General features: G+C 38.1%; 1 long non-coding RNA gene across 1 annotated transcript in view; it reads left to right on the top strand.

Annotated features, from left to right (window-relative positions):
• Positions 1-3,852, top strand: part of LOC148109638 (uncharacterized) — a 214,036-nt gene extending 210,184 nt beyond the window's left edge. Inside the window, exon 5 of the long non-coding RNA XR_015725175.1 lies at positions 2,193-3,852. This is a non-coding gene — a long non-coding RNA (uncharacterized LOC148109638). The remainder of the gene's footprint in view (positions 1-2,192) is intronic.
• The last annotated feature ends 14,307 nt before the right edge of the window (positions 3,853-18,159 follow it).

The raw sequence follows: 18,159 nt of genomic DNA, 5'->3' as shown, positions 1-18,159 counted from the left end.
GTTACGTTTTCTGTTGCTGTTCCTATAATAACACATATCCCCACCTTTGTAACACTCTGTTGTCTGGAAGACCCTGATTGCTGATGATCCCTTTCTTGGCAATCATAAATATCTCTCTTTATTTATTCCTGACTCAAGAAAACTGGCCTGGAACTTTTCTCTCAAGATTCACCCTTTCTTCTGCCCATATGTGAAGGTTACTATGGCTTGTTGAAAAATGGTCCCTTAGAGCAGGCAGAAGAGGGTTTGCTGGATGAATTTGCATAGTATGAACACTGCACAGTGGGGACAAACAATCAACTTGGCTTTTCAACTTAATGAAATCAGAACACAATCTTAATAACCACATACTTTTTTGCACTGTTGCAGAATACATCACATACTTCTTTGCATTTTTGGGCGGTAACACAACAAGAGTGCAAGTTCCCTGGAAACAGTGATTAGTTTTTCCTTTATGTGTGTCCCAGTGTTGCTGGAACTTGACATTTCACTGGACAATCATCTGTGGCAGTCATGGGCTGTGCCCTAGTTAAAAGGAAATTCCTCTTAGAATACCTCATCTGACCTTTGCAGAGATTAACACTATCCAACAAGATAGTTAACCACAGACAGTTCCTTGAAAGGAGATGTCTAACGGGGTTTGGACTTTATAGAAAGAAGCCCCTTTTCGAAGGGGGAATATCCAAGTGGGTGCCAGAAGGGAGGGATCGGACTAGTTATCCGGGGGATAGCAGAAGACAGGCAATCAGGTTTAAGATGGAGAATGCCACTGATAAGAAAAATGGAGGGAAATCAGAAATATTACTATCCTGCTGAAGGAGGTACTGCAAGGGATCTTCACATGGCTAATTGTTCTTTTTCCTGACCAGAGGCAGTACTATCATCTGCAGTTTTCTTGTTTAAAATAACTATAATCTATAAACCTCTAAGCTTTATAGAACTTACAAAAAGTTATACACTCTTTTTTGAATAAATATTTATTTCTGAAAGGATCTGCAGTGAGTCTCCTTTCAAAAATACACTCATCTATTACAATTTCAGAAGTGTCTCCATGTGATTACAAGTTTTTTCTAAAACCACAAATATGACGTCAAACCCAAAATGCATAAAATATCATGACACTTGGAAATATGTATATATTTTACATATTTTAACATACACACACACACAATCTAAACAAGTGCACACATACACCTACACTTACACACATACATAAATTTATGCCAACCACTTCCCTTTAGGTTTTAATTAAAATGCCGATTCCAGAGATTAATGATTTCTGTGGATGGAGCTAGAGAGTATAATGCTAAGCAAAATAAGTCAGTCAAAGAAAGACAAATATCATATGATTTCACTCGTGTGTGGAATTTAAGAAACAAACAAATGAGCAAAGGGGAAAAAGAGAGAGAGGCAAACCAAGAAACAGGTTTTTAACCATAGAGAACTGATGGTTACCAGAGGGGAGGTGGATGGGGGATGGGTGAAATAGGTGATGGGGGATTGAGGAGGGCACTTGCTGTGATGAGCTTGACTGTTGTATGGAAGTATCGAATAACTAAATTGCACACCTGAAACTAATATTACACTGTATGTTAACTAACTGGAATTTTAATAAAAACTTTAAAAAGATTAATGATTTCCATCAGTAGGTACTGAAACAAGCAGATAAAAGGGGCAGTGGCATTTTGACAGCTGACAGTGTGACCAGAATGCACTGCCCGGGTTTTAAAATAAATAAAGAATAAATAAATTATTTAAAATAAAGAAAGAAAGAATAAATCACTTTCATGCTAGTTTTCACCTTTGACTCCACTTCTGCACTTGCTCCCAAATAGGTCTGGGGAGGATTGCTTGCTTAGTCAGTGAGTTCAGATACAAAGAACAGAGACCCATCCTCTCCAAAATCTTCCTTGAAATCCTATATAAAGCACCAAGAACTGGGGCACCTGGGTGGCTCAGTTGGTTGGGCATCCGACTTCTGCTCTCCGGCTCAAGTCATGATCGCATGGGTCATGGGATCCAAGTCAGGCTGGCCACTCAGTAGGGAGTCTGCTTGAGAGTCTCTCCCTTTGCCCCTACCCCCTAAGTAAGTAAATAAATTTATAAAAAGAAAAAAGCACTAAAAGCCAAAGAGCCTCGTTAATAATTAAACATTTAATGAACTAACTCAAAGTTTCGGTTTTCCTTTCTAGATCTCATCCTTAATGTGTGGGAAGCCAAGCCAAGAGAGTATGTTAAACCAGTGAGAACAGACTGCATCTGGGAAAAAGACAAAGGGGATGCATCCTTTGAAAAGCACATTTCATTTTTACATTTCAATTCTCCTGCCACTGCTAGCATTGTGACACAGAGTTGACAATCGCTGCTGGCCAGGACCTTCCCTCACATCCCTGATCCTCTCTCTCAGGGAAGATTTACCCTCTGATAAAGCCAGCCACAATCTGGAACCTTCATTTCCTGAACAGAGCCTCGTAGCCACACTACATTCATCTGGGTGAAAGAAAGTTAAGTGATTTGCAGCACTCTGTAGATTATGTCCCCCAAAATGTATAACCCAGACTAAGGGGATTTATTTGGATGAAATGAGAAATGACCTTAAACTGTCTTTCACTTCCACCAAACTCCACACTTGCCAAGTTTACAAACGTTTATCCATTATTTTTTGTCAATCTTTCCTCTCATTTGGTGGATGACTCTACCTCTACTTTCTCATCTGTGGTGAAGCAAATATATCAGCAGTTCCAGAAGAAATTGATTAGTTTTTTCTCACCATTTTGCTGATTAGGAAGCACAGATTGTGCACATGAATTTTAGATAAGCATCCAAACTTTATTGGCACCAACTATCGATATCTGAATTTAACCCATACTAATTATAATGAATCTCACATTTTGTACATTCAATATCAAGAAACATAATAGTGTGCACATTTATTACATGGAAATATCCTCATTCACCTTTCCCATATGCACGTATCCTAATGTTATCCTTTCTTACCAACTATTCACAGATCAATCTTCTTGCTCCCTTACATGTATAGTACACATAATAAGATTTTGACATCTTCTGAGACAAGTAAACTTTTCTGACCCTTACCATTAAAAAAAAAAAAAAAACAACTAAACAGATAATAGACTTGTAAGCAAGCCTCATAATCCTCCAATGAATATACGCCAACCCTAAGCAAACATCTGGCACCAGCCTCCTCTCATTTATACTTTTTATAATCATGAGTTAGGTAACAGAGGAATTTTTGTGTAAATACTCTTAAACTCAGTAGGAACTACAACTATTGTGGACTATTGTTTTAATACTTCCACCTAAGATTTACTTTCAACAAATGTGAAGTGTTATTATCAGCATCACCATTATCTTTTGGTATAAATGACCCAAGATGTCCTGCATTGCATCCACTTCTAAAAATAAAGAAATAAATCATATTGTAATTATTATGCTGACTTCTTAAAATAGTCTTGATGCTCCTCCTAAATTATTTTAAATTAACTTGAAAACAATACTTTAAGATAGTGGATATTGATAGTATTATATAAGGTATTACGATTCTCATGGCATAAGTACATTTCAATAAATATATATGACCCAGGAGCACACGATGATATGAAATCAAGCTGTGTACAAAGCAACAAATGTGCAAATAAAAAACATGAAGAGCTGATCCCTGACTTGAGATCTACTTGCTGAGATTTCTCAGTATTGGTTCCTATTTCAAGAGTCTGCTATATAGCTCCATTTTTCTGTTTTGTCAGTACAAGAGTCACTGTGACATGCCAAAATATCAGGCAGAGTATCAACTCATCATCAGGAAAAAAAAAATCACTAATACATGTGATTTTGATATGAAGAACTGAATGATGAGGTCACATCTATTTACTTTAATGTGATATTGTGCTGTTCAACATGTGATGATGCTTACAGGTGGCTTCCATCTGTCTGTCCAAAGACTGATTCATTGTATTCATTGTATTCATTCAGGTTATCTACCCCCATGACACTCATTCCTCCAGGGGACCAAGTTGGACCCCTCCAAGCCTTAGAAGAGGTAAGGCAGTGTGAAGAAGAATGCTACTTGACAGGGCTACAACATTAGAAAATGTTTTTATTGTTGTAATTTTCCCTTACTTTTCTCCCACTATTCTGACACTAAGAATCAGCTTGGCATTGAGCAGATTTCCAATTACTTTTAAAAAAGAGATTAACTTGAGGCAATGATTTCTGCACTTATCTGTTCATTGGGGGATCACCTGTGGAGATTTAAAAAAATACAGATTCCCAACCTCAGAGATTCTGATACAGTAGGACACAAGTGGTCAAGTTTTTATTCCTCCCTTCTTACTTCGACACCTCGGTAATCTGTAAAGCTTTCAAGATCCAAAGAAAGGAATCCCTGATTGTAGACACTTAGAGTTCGACAGTTGTGTGGTAGAAAATTGTTTTGTATCATTTATCACTATGTATTCAGTCTTACACTTCATCCGTGATCTGGTCAATGATATCTGAATATTTAGGATTTTTATGGACCCCTTCTCTAGTGTGTGTGTGTGTGTGTGTGCACGCGCGTGTGTATGTGTGTGTGTGAATCTTCTCAGTTGAGCTTCTTATATGAGGAAGGTGTATACACAGATGCTAAGGGCATCAGCTCTCATTTAAGACTTCCTGTGTTCAAATACTGATTTTGCCACTTGCCATGTCTTTAAGCCTCAGTTAAAATGGGTAACAGCAGTATCTACCCCCAAAGGATCATTGAGAAGAGTCATTGATGTAATGGATTGCCACAGTATCTGATATATAAGAAGCACTCCACAAATGTAATTATAGCGATTTATAGCACTCCATAAGTGTAATTATAGCAATTGTATTTTAAAGACTTATTGGAATCTTAAACTTCTGATTTTCCTTTTTGAAAATCTTCACCACCTCTGATTATTGAAGTGTAGAAAAGGTCTTTCCCAAGTACCCCAACTTCTTTGAGTGCAGTGTCCACTTTCTATTTCATACATGGAAATCTTTAAAAAGACAAAATAACGCTCTCCCTAGATGTCATTAGAACATTCCCATCTTCTCTACCTTCTAGAAACTTTTGTGTGTACTAAGTGAGAATCCCATCCCTGATGACTTCTGGTATTAGGCTCGGCCAACTGCTCTAATGAACTGTCCTTTCCTCCCAGGCTCTGGTTTCTCTTGGCTTTAATACCTGTTAGTGGAGCCACATCAACTTTTCTGATGACATCGCTCTACTTCCTACTTCTTTCATACTAACAAATTATCGCTGATTATGACATCTGCAAGACAATTGTGAATGATCTCCCAAAACTATCAAATATTTTAGTAAATAATTCACATTTTGTCACCTTCTAGCTTCTGCTGAAACAAAACCTTCCAAGCTCTACCAGTACTACTCAAAGTACGGTGTACAGACTGTCCCAGTCCACAAACTGTTAGTGATCCATGAGCAGATAGGAAGCTTGTACCAGAATATAAATCAACTGTCATATAGTTTAGTTGACTTCGTTGTTGTTGTTAGAAAACCTCTCTTGATGAAGGAAGCACTATATTGATTCACATTTTGGCCATCTGGTAACAACCAGTTCACAGACCAGTTCCTCTGTGTAGCACCAAGTTAGAACGTGTGCTAGATCTTAGAAATGCAACACAGGAAATGACAGAAGAGGTCTGTTCTCTAATATGGTTCATGTCCTACCTGAGCTTGGAGTTGAGAGGGAAACACTAAACAAGTTAACATATTAATACATTTCAAGAGTAATAACTGCTAAGAAGAAAGTAGAATTAATGGGATGGAGAAAATCTAGAAGAAGGCTCCTATAGGATATAACATTTGGGCTGAGGATTGGGTGATATCAAGGAGCCAGCCATGCAAAGATAGGGAGAAGGAAGAACACTCCATTTGGAAGAAAAAGCTAATACAGAGGTTTAAAGTGGCAAGAACTTGGTATGGCCCAAAACATAGAAGAACATCAGTGACTGAATCTAAATAAACAAGGAAGAAAGCAATAGGAAGTAATATCTGAACAGTAGATAGCAACTAAATCACATGAGTCTTGGAAAGTTGTGAGGTAATTTACATTTTCATCTTGTTATGATGAGAAACCACTGAAAGTCTTAAGCAGAGGAGGCCATGATGTGACTTACAGTTTCTGAAGGTAAGTTTTGCCTTCTGCTTAAGAATACCTCACACCCCAGTTACTATGCCATTGGTCTTATTCTTTCTGCTGATTTGATTCACCCTGCCATCCCTCTTCTTCTTGTATGTGTCTTTCTGACGCTTCAAAACAAAGCTTGAGGCCATCTTTTCTCACTGGTGTTTCCTAATCACTCTAGACACCCTCGCTTTTATTTTGACTTCTGTAATACTTAACAATTTAAAACTTGCACGCTTACATTTAAAAAGAATGTTTACGCTAGTCTTCAGGTCAGGCTAATAACATTTGTTTGCTTACCTAAAACACCTACTTGAGTGTTTCATTCAGTAAGTGAGAAATGAATTCCTGGTCATTGTCCCTCTCTTTGCTTTTGACTCCATTACCTGAGCAAACCGCTAGTATTGGAGCGGAAATAGGACGTGTAGAATAGTAGAATATAAATAAGTGTTTCGGAGAGGGGTATGAGTATTCTGGATGGGAGAGTAAATGAGCAAAGATGAGACCATTTAAAATGTACAGAAAAAAATGAAGAGTGCAATTCTTAGCACTTTACCACTCCCTCACTCACTCATGGACAGGTTAGATTCATTGGGGTTTTGACACTTGCATTTCCTGTAGTGTGAGCCATGTGGTTTCCAAACCTGCTGTTTTTACACTTTCCCCCAAACCACTGCAATCTTCCCATCGTTCTTTCTTATATAAAAGGAACAAGAGGGCAATTATGAAATACTTCAGCCCCTTCTCTGATCCAAGTATCTTAATTTTTTATTCTGGATTTTAATGTTCTGATTTTCTCCTCATCTGATCACTTGAATTTGTAGTAGCACAAAATACATTTGGGGCCACTGTATTTTGAATGCCTTCTCACATTTACTATCTAAGATTCTCTTTGCATTTCTAACGCCTTCCTTTATCTGTTCCACCATGTTCTTGTAATCTACCTACTGCTCAGTTCTTAATTAAAAAAAGTTACTCTTGTGAGGTTGAATGGCTGCTTTTGAAACCCAATCAGTAAGATTCTTTTCAGATTTCAGTACTTATCCTGATGAGTGCTTACTTAGTAGATGATTCAAGAATTGATGAGGTTAAAGAGCTGCTTTAGTTTCAGGGAAAACTGCTTGGGAGGGGAAAAAAGAGAAGATATTGATGTTGATACGGTCTTGTGAGTTTTTCTCCTTCATTTATTTTCATTAAAAAAGATAATTGCATGAAAACAAGATTGTTTTTTTCCTTGAGGGCACACCTGCTCTTTCTGTGACACATGACTTAAAGAGTTTCTTCTTGTCTGTGACATCTGTTATTTCCAGAAGAGTCTGGATAGTGTTTTTTTACAATTAAAAAAAAAAAAAGCAAGATAGATTAACATTCTTCTAAGCTAAAAGGAATAACAATCCTAAAACCTTAGTTTTAAGTTGTTGTTTTGATGGTCAAAAATATTGCATTCATTTACAGAAAGGATACTTTTTAGGAAAATGGCTACTAAATGGAGTGAAATTAGTTATTGCTACCACCAATGTAAATATAAAAATGGTATGATTAGGATTCAGGTAGTTCAGAGAGCAGATTGGCTAAGACGATGAGAATTTTAGTCTTTATAAATACTTGAAGCTACCTGATTTTTCTTATGTCATTTTTCTCCTATATAATGGATGGGATATTAAACTCCTCCAGTTGATGGGGTACCTGGGTGGCTCGGTTAAGCGTCTGCCTTCAGGTCAGGTTATGAACCCAGAGTCCTAGGATCAAGCCCCGCATGGGACTCCCTGCTCAGCAGAGAGCCTGCTTCTCCCTCTTCCTCTGCCTCTCTCCCCCTATTCATGTTCTCACTTGCTCTGCTCTCTCAAATACATAAATAAATATATCTTTTAAAATATTCCAGTTAATATTTGTTATAAAATGAGAACTAAAAATCTCTTCTTCCAGTTTTCAACTTCATTTTTAAGTGAAGACAACTATGTTGCTTAAATGAAAGGAAAAAGTAATCTGGTTTGCAGAACAGCAATATCCACATTGTCACTGAACAATTATTCTAGTTTTGTGGGGGTCACATTGTTTCTAGATTTCTTCTGGCCCGGACAGAGGACTCTTATTTCTATCTTTTTCTTGATCAACTTTTTCTCTTACTTCTTTAAGCAAAATAGAAAAAAAAAAAAATTCTGTAGTCTCAATCATTTATTTCTATGATTTGAGGGTGTTATTCACCATTTCTATTTACTTACTAACTTTTACACACAACTGTAGATTCAGAAGTAGGCTGTATAAGATAATAAGGAGAAAAAGGAAACCCAAATCCCTTATTCTTATACGTGGTGGACAACCTAGGGTCTATAATTACCTACCTATGATTTATCTGATCCACTGTGTCTCAGTTGGGAACATCAAATTTCATTACCAATTTTTGAATCATGGCCTCAGTCTCCTTTAGAGGCATCTGAAATTTTGGCAGTTTGCTCATCTCAGGGATCACCAACATCGACACTATTTACTCTAAAAATATCTGATGCTGTACCAGGCACTATATACATATCCATGCATGGATGTCATTTAATTATGTATACTTCACGCAAATCATCTCAATCAATTCTTTGTTTGGTAGTGATTATGAGGAAGGTGATTATTTGGACTAGGTCATTAGTTCAAAGTAACATTGCATACAATAGTCTACTATATCAAAAGATCCATGGTGTATATTTTTCCCAAATTACATAAATGATTTGATGCACTTTTGACAGTCCTTTAATATTTTGTACTGTTTAAAGTGAATTTTACTTCCTATGGGAAATATGGGGTTATATGAATTCCTGCTTTTCCCTACTAAAGCTTGTCTTATGATAGGTATGATGTAATTTGAAGGTGGGAGAAAGGACTGCCACTTAAAAAATTCCCCTTTCTTCTTTGCCCCAAGAGCTCTCTTAATATCTCAAATTTCAGTTTTAGAGATTAATTTCTTTTGGTCTTGAAGGCCTTTGTGCGACAAGAGTTCTCTATTAAAATGCAAATACCCCTGGGAGTGGAAACATCTTAAACCAGTAATGAACAACCTGAGGCTCCATGTAGCTCTAAGCTATGGGCAAGATCTAATTCTGCATTAAAAGGATTAAAAATGCCTTCTTGTTGCTATTTTCAAATACACCCAGATAGTAACATTTTAGTGGATAGAAAGAGGTATCACTTTTTCATTTACATTTTTCTAATCAGTAAAGTAAATAAAAGAAATTGTCAGGATATACATTTTAAGATTAGCTCAAGGTGAAGACTGGGTCCAAAAAAAAGTTACCTACATAGTTACATCTGATTTTAAAAGTATGAATTTGAGTTAAAGACATAAAGATTCCATAGGAGAAGTTATCAAGATTTTGTTTCACCAAAAATGGGCTATAGATACAAAAAAAAGAAAGTTAGTTCAATTTAACAATTAGTTCATTATGAAAGGTTGATACTCAGAATAACCATATGCTTTTTTTTAAATATGCCTGATTTGACAGGCATCTTGTTCAAATTTGAATTTGAGTTTTTATATATGCTAAACAAGTAGAACTATATTCAGTAAATTCAGTTCAACTTAAAAAAATGGGTTCATAACAGATGAAAAAAATCTAAGCTATTGTAAAAGTGTGCTGAAACACAAAAAGCAGATGGATTGGGCCTGATAGAACTCTGTAAACCACAGCATACAGTGTGAGCAGGTGAAAGTCATCCTGTAGATAAAAACAGAGAGAAATACCAAGCTAAAAGTAAACACATACAACAAAACAAAATAAAACAAAATGGGTTCCTGGAGCAACCCATCAGAGCTGTTTATGAAAGAACTGTAAATTGTGCTAGTTGGTCTCTATGCAAATACATACACACACACTGAGCAGCAGGGCTGCAGAAGTTTTTTTTACCCTGGGCTAAAATCCAAAAAGTGGAGAAGCTATGCTGACCACCTGGGGAGGGCTCAGACTTGATCTGAGGGCCTATTCCAAGTTCCTATGAGAGAGAGAAGACAGAAAAAAGAGGTAGCAGAAGACAGCTTTACTGAGGATAGAAACATAATAAAGTTCTGCGCTACCAGAGTAAATCTCTTCTTACTTGGCAATGGGGAAATCAAAGCTGAGGAAACTCCAGGACTGTGCTCCTAAAAAGTAACTTGGAACTACTATTTTTCTAAGTAGTTGAAACAAGAGGACTATCCATCTAGAACCTAACTTGGCCCTCCCATTCAGGATAGAAGACTGCGGTGGTGCCTGGGTGGCTCAGTCATTAAGCGTCTGCCTTCGGCTCAGGGCATGATCCCAGGGTCCTGGGATCGAGCCCCACATCAGGCTCCCTGCTCTGCTGGGAGCCTGCTTCTTCCTCTCCCACTCCCCCTGTTTGTGTTCCCTCTCTCGCTGGCCGTCTCTCTCTGTGTCAAATAAATAAATAAAATCTTAAAAAAAAAAAAAAAGGATAGAAGACTGTGAAAGAAAAGAATGGAGAACTGCAGGGAAATCCCATGGTGCCTGACTCCATTAAGCCAGTTAATGCATGAACATGAACAGACCACCAAAGACCACCACTCGTTTAATAAGAACAGAGTGAGCACACAGAAAGAATGGTCCTGGAGGAAACAGACATAACTGAGATGTTAGAGGAAGAGCTAGAGACAATTCTATGAAGCCTCAATGAGATTAAAGAAGGTAATATATACATAATGTAAACTCAGCATTCTTTGATAAAATAACAGAAAACACAGAAGTCGTCTCTGGACAGAAAAATAAAACTACATCTTTATAACTGAACCAACTCATTAGAATGATCACTGTTGAAGACAAAATGTGTAATCTAGAAGCAAATGTGGAGTCAAACACAGAAGATATGAAACATAAGAAAGAAAAATTCAGAAACTAGAAGCATGTATTCAAGATTTATATAGTGTGTCTAATAGGAGTTCCAGATTAAGAGAATAGAGGCAATGATGATAAAGAAACTATGCAAGCAAAAATAGACCAAAATATTTTCAAAATGAAGTCAGGGAGGCAATTTCAGTTTTAAAAGGGTCATTAGACATTGAGCAAGATAAAGAAGAGTGTACATGTGTATTTGAACACACACGCACACACACACACCTGCAGCAAATCCTTAAAGAAAACCGTAAGCAAAGACTTTGCGGAAGGAGTGAGTTTCAGGCAGACTTGAAGAATGGCTATGATACAGAGTTAGGTAAAATAGAGAGAAGTGACTGAAGATGCAGGTGGGGGTGGTGCAGAGAAAATCGGAAGGAGAACTTAGATGGTAATATTCTTCCATTACCAAATTTTACATTTAAAAAATTAAGGAAATGAGAACTTATGCAAGTCAGTTAAATGTTCCAAATGTTTATAATAACTGGTCCTTGCTTACTGGAATTGGGAAAGAAATTATTTCATTTTTTTCTGACCTTATCTCATACTCAGCACACTTCTATTTTCAGATGGACACGGCCAGTTTTGAAAAATACATAAAAGGCCGCTTTGGGGATTGGAGTCCTAATGTTGGCCCAGTATATTCATCTTGTTTTGAATCATAGTATAATGAATAATTCTGGTGGTAATGACTGAACCTCCGTATTTATAGAAAACTGACATTTCTTAAACATGAAATTGTTCCTGTTTCTATGTAAATGAAGCTCTGCATTTAGGTGCAGTGGCTTCTGTTCATTTTACTTGCTCTGTCTTATTTAAATCAAAAGATTGTATCACCAATTTTCACCCTGTGCCACCCCCACCCTCCAAACTGCCATGCCTTCTCTGTAGGGTCTTTGCTCCTGCTCCAAGAATATTTTCCTTCCCTTATGTCTCTCACCCAACATGCTTATTTTGTACTTACTGGATTACAAAATTATAAATATCTTATAATCAAGTAAAGTTGGTATATCAAACTAAAATAAAGTGGGATATATGTGTGTATTTTATCTTCCTCCTCTCCTGCTCATACACAACACATGCATTTGGAACATTTCCCTTCTTGACATGGGTCTTGCCAGTGTTTTCTTTTTCTGGCAAGACACAAAATCTGACAGGGAAGAGGCCACCTCTCCTTTTAGGATAATTTCTGTCTGAATCAGCTTAGGCTAAACATAACCAAGTACCATACTCTGGGTGGCTTAAACAACAGAAATTTATTTTCTCACGGTTCTGGAGGCTGGAAAGTCCAAGGATCATGGTGTGCACAGATTCGGTTTCTGGTGAGAGCTCTCTTCCTGGTTTGTAGGCCAAGGAAGAGAGCTCTTAGCATATTCACATGACTGTATTCACATGGCTTTCCCTTGGTGCGTGCACATGGAGAGAGCTTTCTCTCTCTCTTCTTCTTCTCATAAGGCTATCAATCCTACCAGTTTAGGACCCCCACCCTTGTGGTCTCATTTACCCTTAGTTACCTTCTAAAAGCTCTGTCTCTAAATATAGTCACAGTGGTGGTTAGGGCTTCAACAGATAGATACATTGGGGAGGGGGGGTCACAGTTCAGTCCATAGCAATTTCTAGCTGTGGAACATAGCATGATGCCTCACAAATACAGAGATTTTTTTCAAATATTTATTTTGAGCATTTTTATTTTATACAGGTGTATTGAAAAACCAGATGTATGTGGAAGGGAGGGAGCAATTCGATCCAAATCCCTTCCTTTCTCTGAGGATTCTAAAAACTTCCCTCTGAACTTTTTTATTTTTAACCTTTCTGAGTGTTCTGACTATGTCCTCCCTTTGTGACTCTAGCTTCTGGAGCGCATATTACCTGTGTTCCTTCATTTGAAAAGTTAATCACGCACTGTCTTACGACTACTGTACTATACAGTAAACTACTTTTTAATCTTTTATTCTGATTATTTTTTTTCATGTGCTTCTCACTTTTCAATAGGGTTTGAAGCCACATACAGTCAACATGGAATCCTGTATTGTCACAGCCTCCTTTATAGTTTCCAGGCATACTGACAGCCAGCATGAAGGTGTCTACCATTTTCTTCCTTCCTTCCTTTCTTTCTGCTTGTTTTAATCTACATATACTTAATTAATGATTACACACCTAATGAAGAGAAAATTAAATGAAAAGGTTTAAGATAGAAAGATGGTGGTTATTATTTTTAAGATACTTGTTATTTTTAAAAGACTAGTGAGAAGGATGTAATTCATTCTTATAATCTTCTCCTATAACTTTTCCCAAATTAGTGTTTTATGGAATATTTTTTGCATTGGTAGGGTTTCCTGAAGCTGATGCTTAGGATGTAGTTTGGAGTTCAAGGTCTATGTTAAGGCTCATTCTCTGTGAAAGGAAGTGGAAGCAAGGGAATGGGCAGAGGAAGAAGGTGAAGTGTGAGTCACATTCAGCAAAGTCTCATTCTGCCCCTGGAGGAGATCTAAGTTAATGCACCCCATCAGAGTTGTCCTGCATGTATCTGAATCAGCCAAAACTTTGTGTTTCTAGTACTCATTGCATATAAGCTGCCATGGGAAGGATAAGCCTTTGGGAGAAGTAGCATTCTGTGGTTGAGGCAAACCCTGAAGGAGTTAACGGCAGCACATTCCTGTGTCTCAGTCTATCCCTTTGTGCTGCTCAGATCCCCTGTGTATTTGTTCTGGAAGTAGCACCTCTAGTATTCCAGTGGGCCTCTTTCGTCAAGCCAACTACAGTCCCCGCCACTGTATGTACTCTCAAGGCTTCACCGGATACTCATTTTTCCTTCCTCTACTATCTACTCGAAATCCCCCTCACTCCCAGACGCCGCGGCTGCTGAGCTTCAGAGGTCATTCCAATTCTCTATTAGGACAGCGACTCCTGGATGGTGTAGCATGTGATTCTACCAGTGAATCCCATGCTTATGGGTCCAATCCACATTTCCTTTGCTGCAAGAGGACTCCTGTGCTCTGTCAGTGTTATACAGGACCCCACGTGGATGAATCAAACACTCTAAGCCACTGGCAAAGTAGTGCTGGCTTGTGCCACAGTCAGAAAAGGGAACTGATAGCTGATTCCAGACCTCATTCCCAAATTCCAAGCTCCTGGCCAGCTAGCCAGGCTTTTTACCACTGCCAAAGGCTTTATATATAACCTCAAGCCACTTCTTCTTCCACGCAGTTTGAGAACCTGGTGCCCCACTCCACCCTTCGAGATGGTTTTCCCTTAGCCCCGTTTTTACAGCCACTCCTAACTGAGTCTGCCTTGCAGCGGCCATCTTTTTTGGCTTGCATTTATATACTAAGCTGACACATCGAAAAACCAGACTGGCTTTTGATCCAAATCTTAAGGAATTGCTCATATGACCATAGGTATGAGCTGAGGAAGGAGCTCTGGAGCACCACTGGGGATGACATGGGAGTCTAGGTTACCAATTCGCTTGTGTCCCACTCATGAAAAAAGTGTATCATCCCAGACTTACCAAATGCCTCCTGCATCTTATGATGGATTGCAAGGCCTGCCCCATGTTGTGACTTGGTAAAGCTGACAGAACCTAACTCATGGTGGGAAGTTCCAGATGTGTGATCTCATTTAGCGTCTCATAACTTGTCTTTTACTTGTATTAGATATCCCAAAACACCTTTGAACACTAAACAACTAAAAATGTTACTGACGCGACAGGCCTCTGAAGCTTCATAGGGTTTATATCCTATCTTCTGAAGCTCATGTGTCTTACCAAAACCTCCAGGGTGCTAGCCACTTCTTGTTCGCCTGGTTCAACTAGCATGGTGGAATGATAGCAATCACTCATTTATTTCCCAGCCTGCGTCCTAACCTTGGAGTAACAGAGTTGCCTTGGTTGACCATTTAACCTCCTCTGGACAGCTCAACCACTGTGACTATTAAGCCCTAGGTTTTATCTTCAACTTTCTCTTCTCTCACATGTAAGAAAAGGAGGACATCTTTATAAACTACAAGAAAATCACTCTGACTTTTAAAATTGTGTTTCAGTTTGCGTAGTAACCAATCAAAACTTTTTGTTGTCCTTTTTTAGGAATACCAGCAATAGATGGTACTTAGCAATAGCTACCCTAGCCCATCACCCATAGAGATACTATTTCTTCTGGATTTCTCAAACACCTGAAAAATCACACCAGCTGTTGCATTCTTTTACATGAGTACAACATTCCAATTTACCATTGGTGAGAATTTAATCAATTCGACTGCCACAAAAGAAGCCCTCTGTGCTTCCCATACAACCAGTAAGGGGGTCTCCGTTACCTGTTGGGTAGTGAGATATCTTACTTAAAATCTTACTTCATGGCCTGTTTTCTTGGACCACTCCCATTAACAAATTCACAAATGAGTTTCTCTAGAAGTAGTTATAAGACGGAGCTTGGTGTTCCAGTTACTTACGGAGATTAATCATGTGGAAGAAAGGGAGAGAAAGCATAGGTAAGCAGAGGAAAAGTGAAACTGCTATTCAGGCTCAACAAAAACCTCATCCCACCCCATGGGGAGCTCCGGAACTAGTGAAAGCTGTCTTACGTTTGCCAAAATGGCTACGCCTTTATACCCCCACCTCAATAACCCACTGGATGTGGGCTCATCTCCTTCTTGACCACTGGCAAGTATAAACCCCTGGGTAAGGCTCTCTGTGACTGAGGAAAACTCTAAAGGAACTGACGGCTAGGACAAGAAGTCCTTCCCTGAAGAAGTATCTGGATAGCATATCTCTGAGTCTACTATAATTGTTCTGCAGTATGCTAATAGAAGTGCTGGAAAATATTGCTGCACTCTCGGATCATAACTGCTCAAAGAAATTTAAACAGGTTTCTTTATTGCAGAACTTCTCAGAACCTTTATAAAGCTAATGTACATTGGTGATTCCCTAGAGAGAAACAAACAAACAAACAAAAAAGGTTTGTGCCAGTTGGAAAAAACACTGATCCATTCTAATAAGTATTTTCTTACAATGATAGAGTACCAGGTAAAGTCCTAGTCCTGGGGAAAATATATTTACAATTCAATATAACAGAATGTACCATTTTCCAACAACACGAAGAATGGTTTCAGAGTCACAGCAAGAGGCAAGGTTTGGAGGGAGCTATCACTCCTAGGATGGCTTTTGAGATGTGATTTTCTACTAGTAAGCAATTTCAATTGAGTGTTTTAAGGCTGTCTACTTTTAAAGAGCTTAGAATACCAGTTTACCAAACTCACCAGTCCTATCTACCCAATGAACTGATACTGTCTGAAGAAATGGACTGAGAGGTGAACTGTGCTATGTTTTTGGGAAGTCATCAAAAATATCTGAAAGGGAAGAGAGGAAGCAACCAATGACTGGACTGTTTTAAGGTCAGCATAATTCTACAAAAATGAGATTCCCCCTGTGGTGGTGTATTTTAAGTGCTCAGAAGATCTTTTGGTTATCCTTGCTCTCTGACTGTGGAAGAAGAAAAGGTCTCTTGTTCTTGCAAAAAATATTTAGGAAGGAATGTATTTTTGTTTTCTTCCACTAAGATAGTCAAATCTTTGATTTGCGATGAAAGTTGGAAACAACGGAGTTGGTCTGATTTCACTTCAGTGTTTACAGGAACGTCTGCACACACCAGCATACAGTCTAGACTCTGAAGGCTCTTCTTAAAAGAAAATGTGAAGGCAGTTCACAGCGGGTTTTCACTAACTGTTGATAGTAAAGCATTAAACCTTACTAAAGACAATGTCCTGTACGGGAAATAATTTGAGCGTCCTGTTGCAACTTGATTTCTTGATGCCTCTGACTTGACCCTGTATAATTTACATAAGGAACTGGCTGAGTTTCAGCTTCCTCTTAAGTAAAATGGAGAGCATTTGTGAGAATTAGAGTTCTTTGTGAGAATCGGAGGCATCGTATGTGTTCAAGCTAGTTCTCTACCCCACAACCAGTAGGCATTCAGTAAATGGTAATAGTTATTGCTGTTGTCAATGCTAACACTGAGGTTACTACTTTCCCTTCTTTTTTCTGAAATTTCTATTTGATTTTAATATCAGACAATTTAAGTAGATAAGGATTACCTAACTCTATTGGCTCCATTATATATATTTAAATAATGTGAAGTGCTACAATGACAAACACAATTTCCTTTGGCAAAGATCTATTGCTTTTTGCTGAAATGACAAATAGCTATTGCATACATGACGTCAGTGAGGCTTTTAAACAAATTGCCCTCCTGTAATCACAAAGAGAACACCATCCCTAATGCTACAAGTATTTTTTTGTAATTATTTGTAATGGAAACAGTGTAATAGAAGGTCTTACGGTGCCTTCCATAAGTGCTAATTAAATTATATGGTGAATACATGTGCAGTTGATTTAAATGCCTTAAATTCTTTTCAGCATTGTTATGAATAAATGCACATATGCTTACAGATCCTAATGTGGTACTTTATTCCATTATCTTGAGTGGTTTGCTTTCTATGTCTGTGATGAAAGACATACAAGGGAAAATGTGTGGCTGTCAAATGCCCAGTGCAATGAGAAATCAATTATTCCAGCAAGTGTCATAATAAGGTTACTAGCTTCTGGGAATATGAATATTATAGTCTCATCTGTCCCTATTTCTTCTGAAGATGGCACAGCTGCTTAGAGGAGAGGAGGAGGCAAGGAGAAAGCCGGTTTGGGGGAGGTCTCAGAAGACTGATGTCCCCAGAGACATCCATATACATAGTCTCAGGTGTGCAGATCCCACTGGTCTTGACAATGTTTTGACTTTATTAGGACATGAAAAGGATTTTAGGTATGTTTTTCTTAATGCTATTAAGAAAACTTTGATCATCTCTTTCAAACTTTGGAAGGCTAGATATGAGAACAAGAGTACATAGTAGTTTTCCATTTTGTTTCATATTACTGTCCTTATTTGGTCAAATAAAGCACTGATGACACTTTATCATTACCCAGGTTGGTCAAAATGTTAAAGGTCTCCTTGAAAAGAAAAGTGAGGACTGCTAATTTATATAACAAGTGGTCCTGGCCCTGGCTCCTTTCTTTCACCAGCCATCCATGCTTCTAAATCCCTTGGAAGTAAAGCCTTTATAAAAAACACTGA

This window comes from Ursus americanus, chromosome 7 (assembly GCF_024610735.1).
Source record: "Ursus americanus isolate L20-20 chromosome 7, mUrsAme1.1.p, whole genome shotgun sequence".
Lineage (NCBI taxonomy): Eukaryota > Metazoa > Chordata > Mammalia > Carnivora > Ursidae > Ursus > Ursus americanus.
This window is presented reverse-complemented; position numbering and strand designations above follow the sequence as displayed.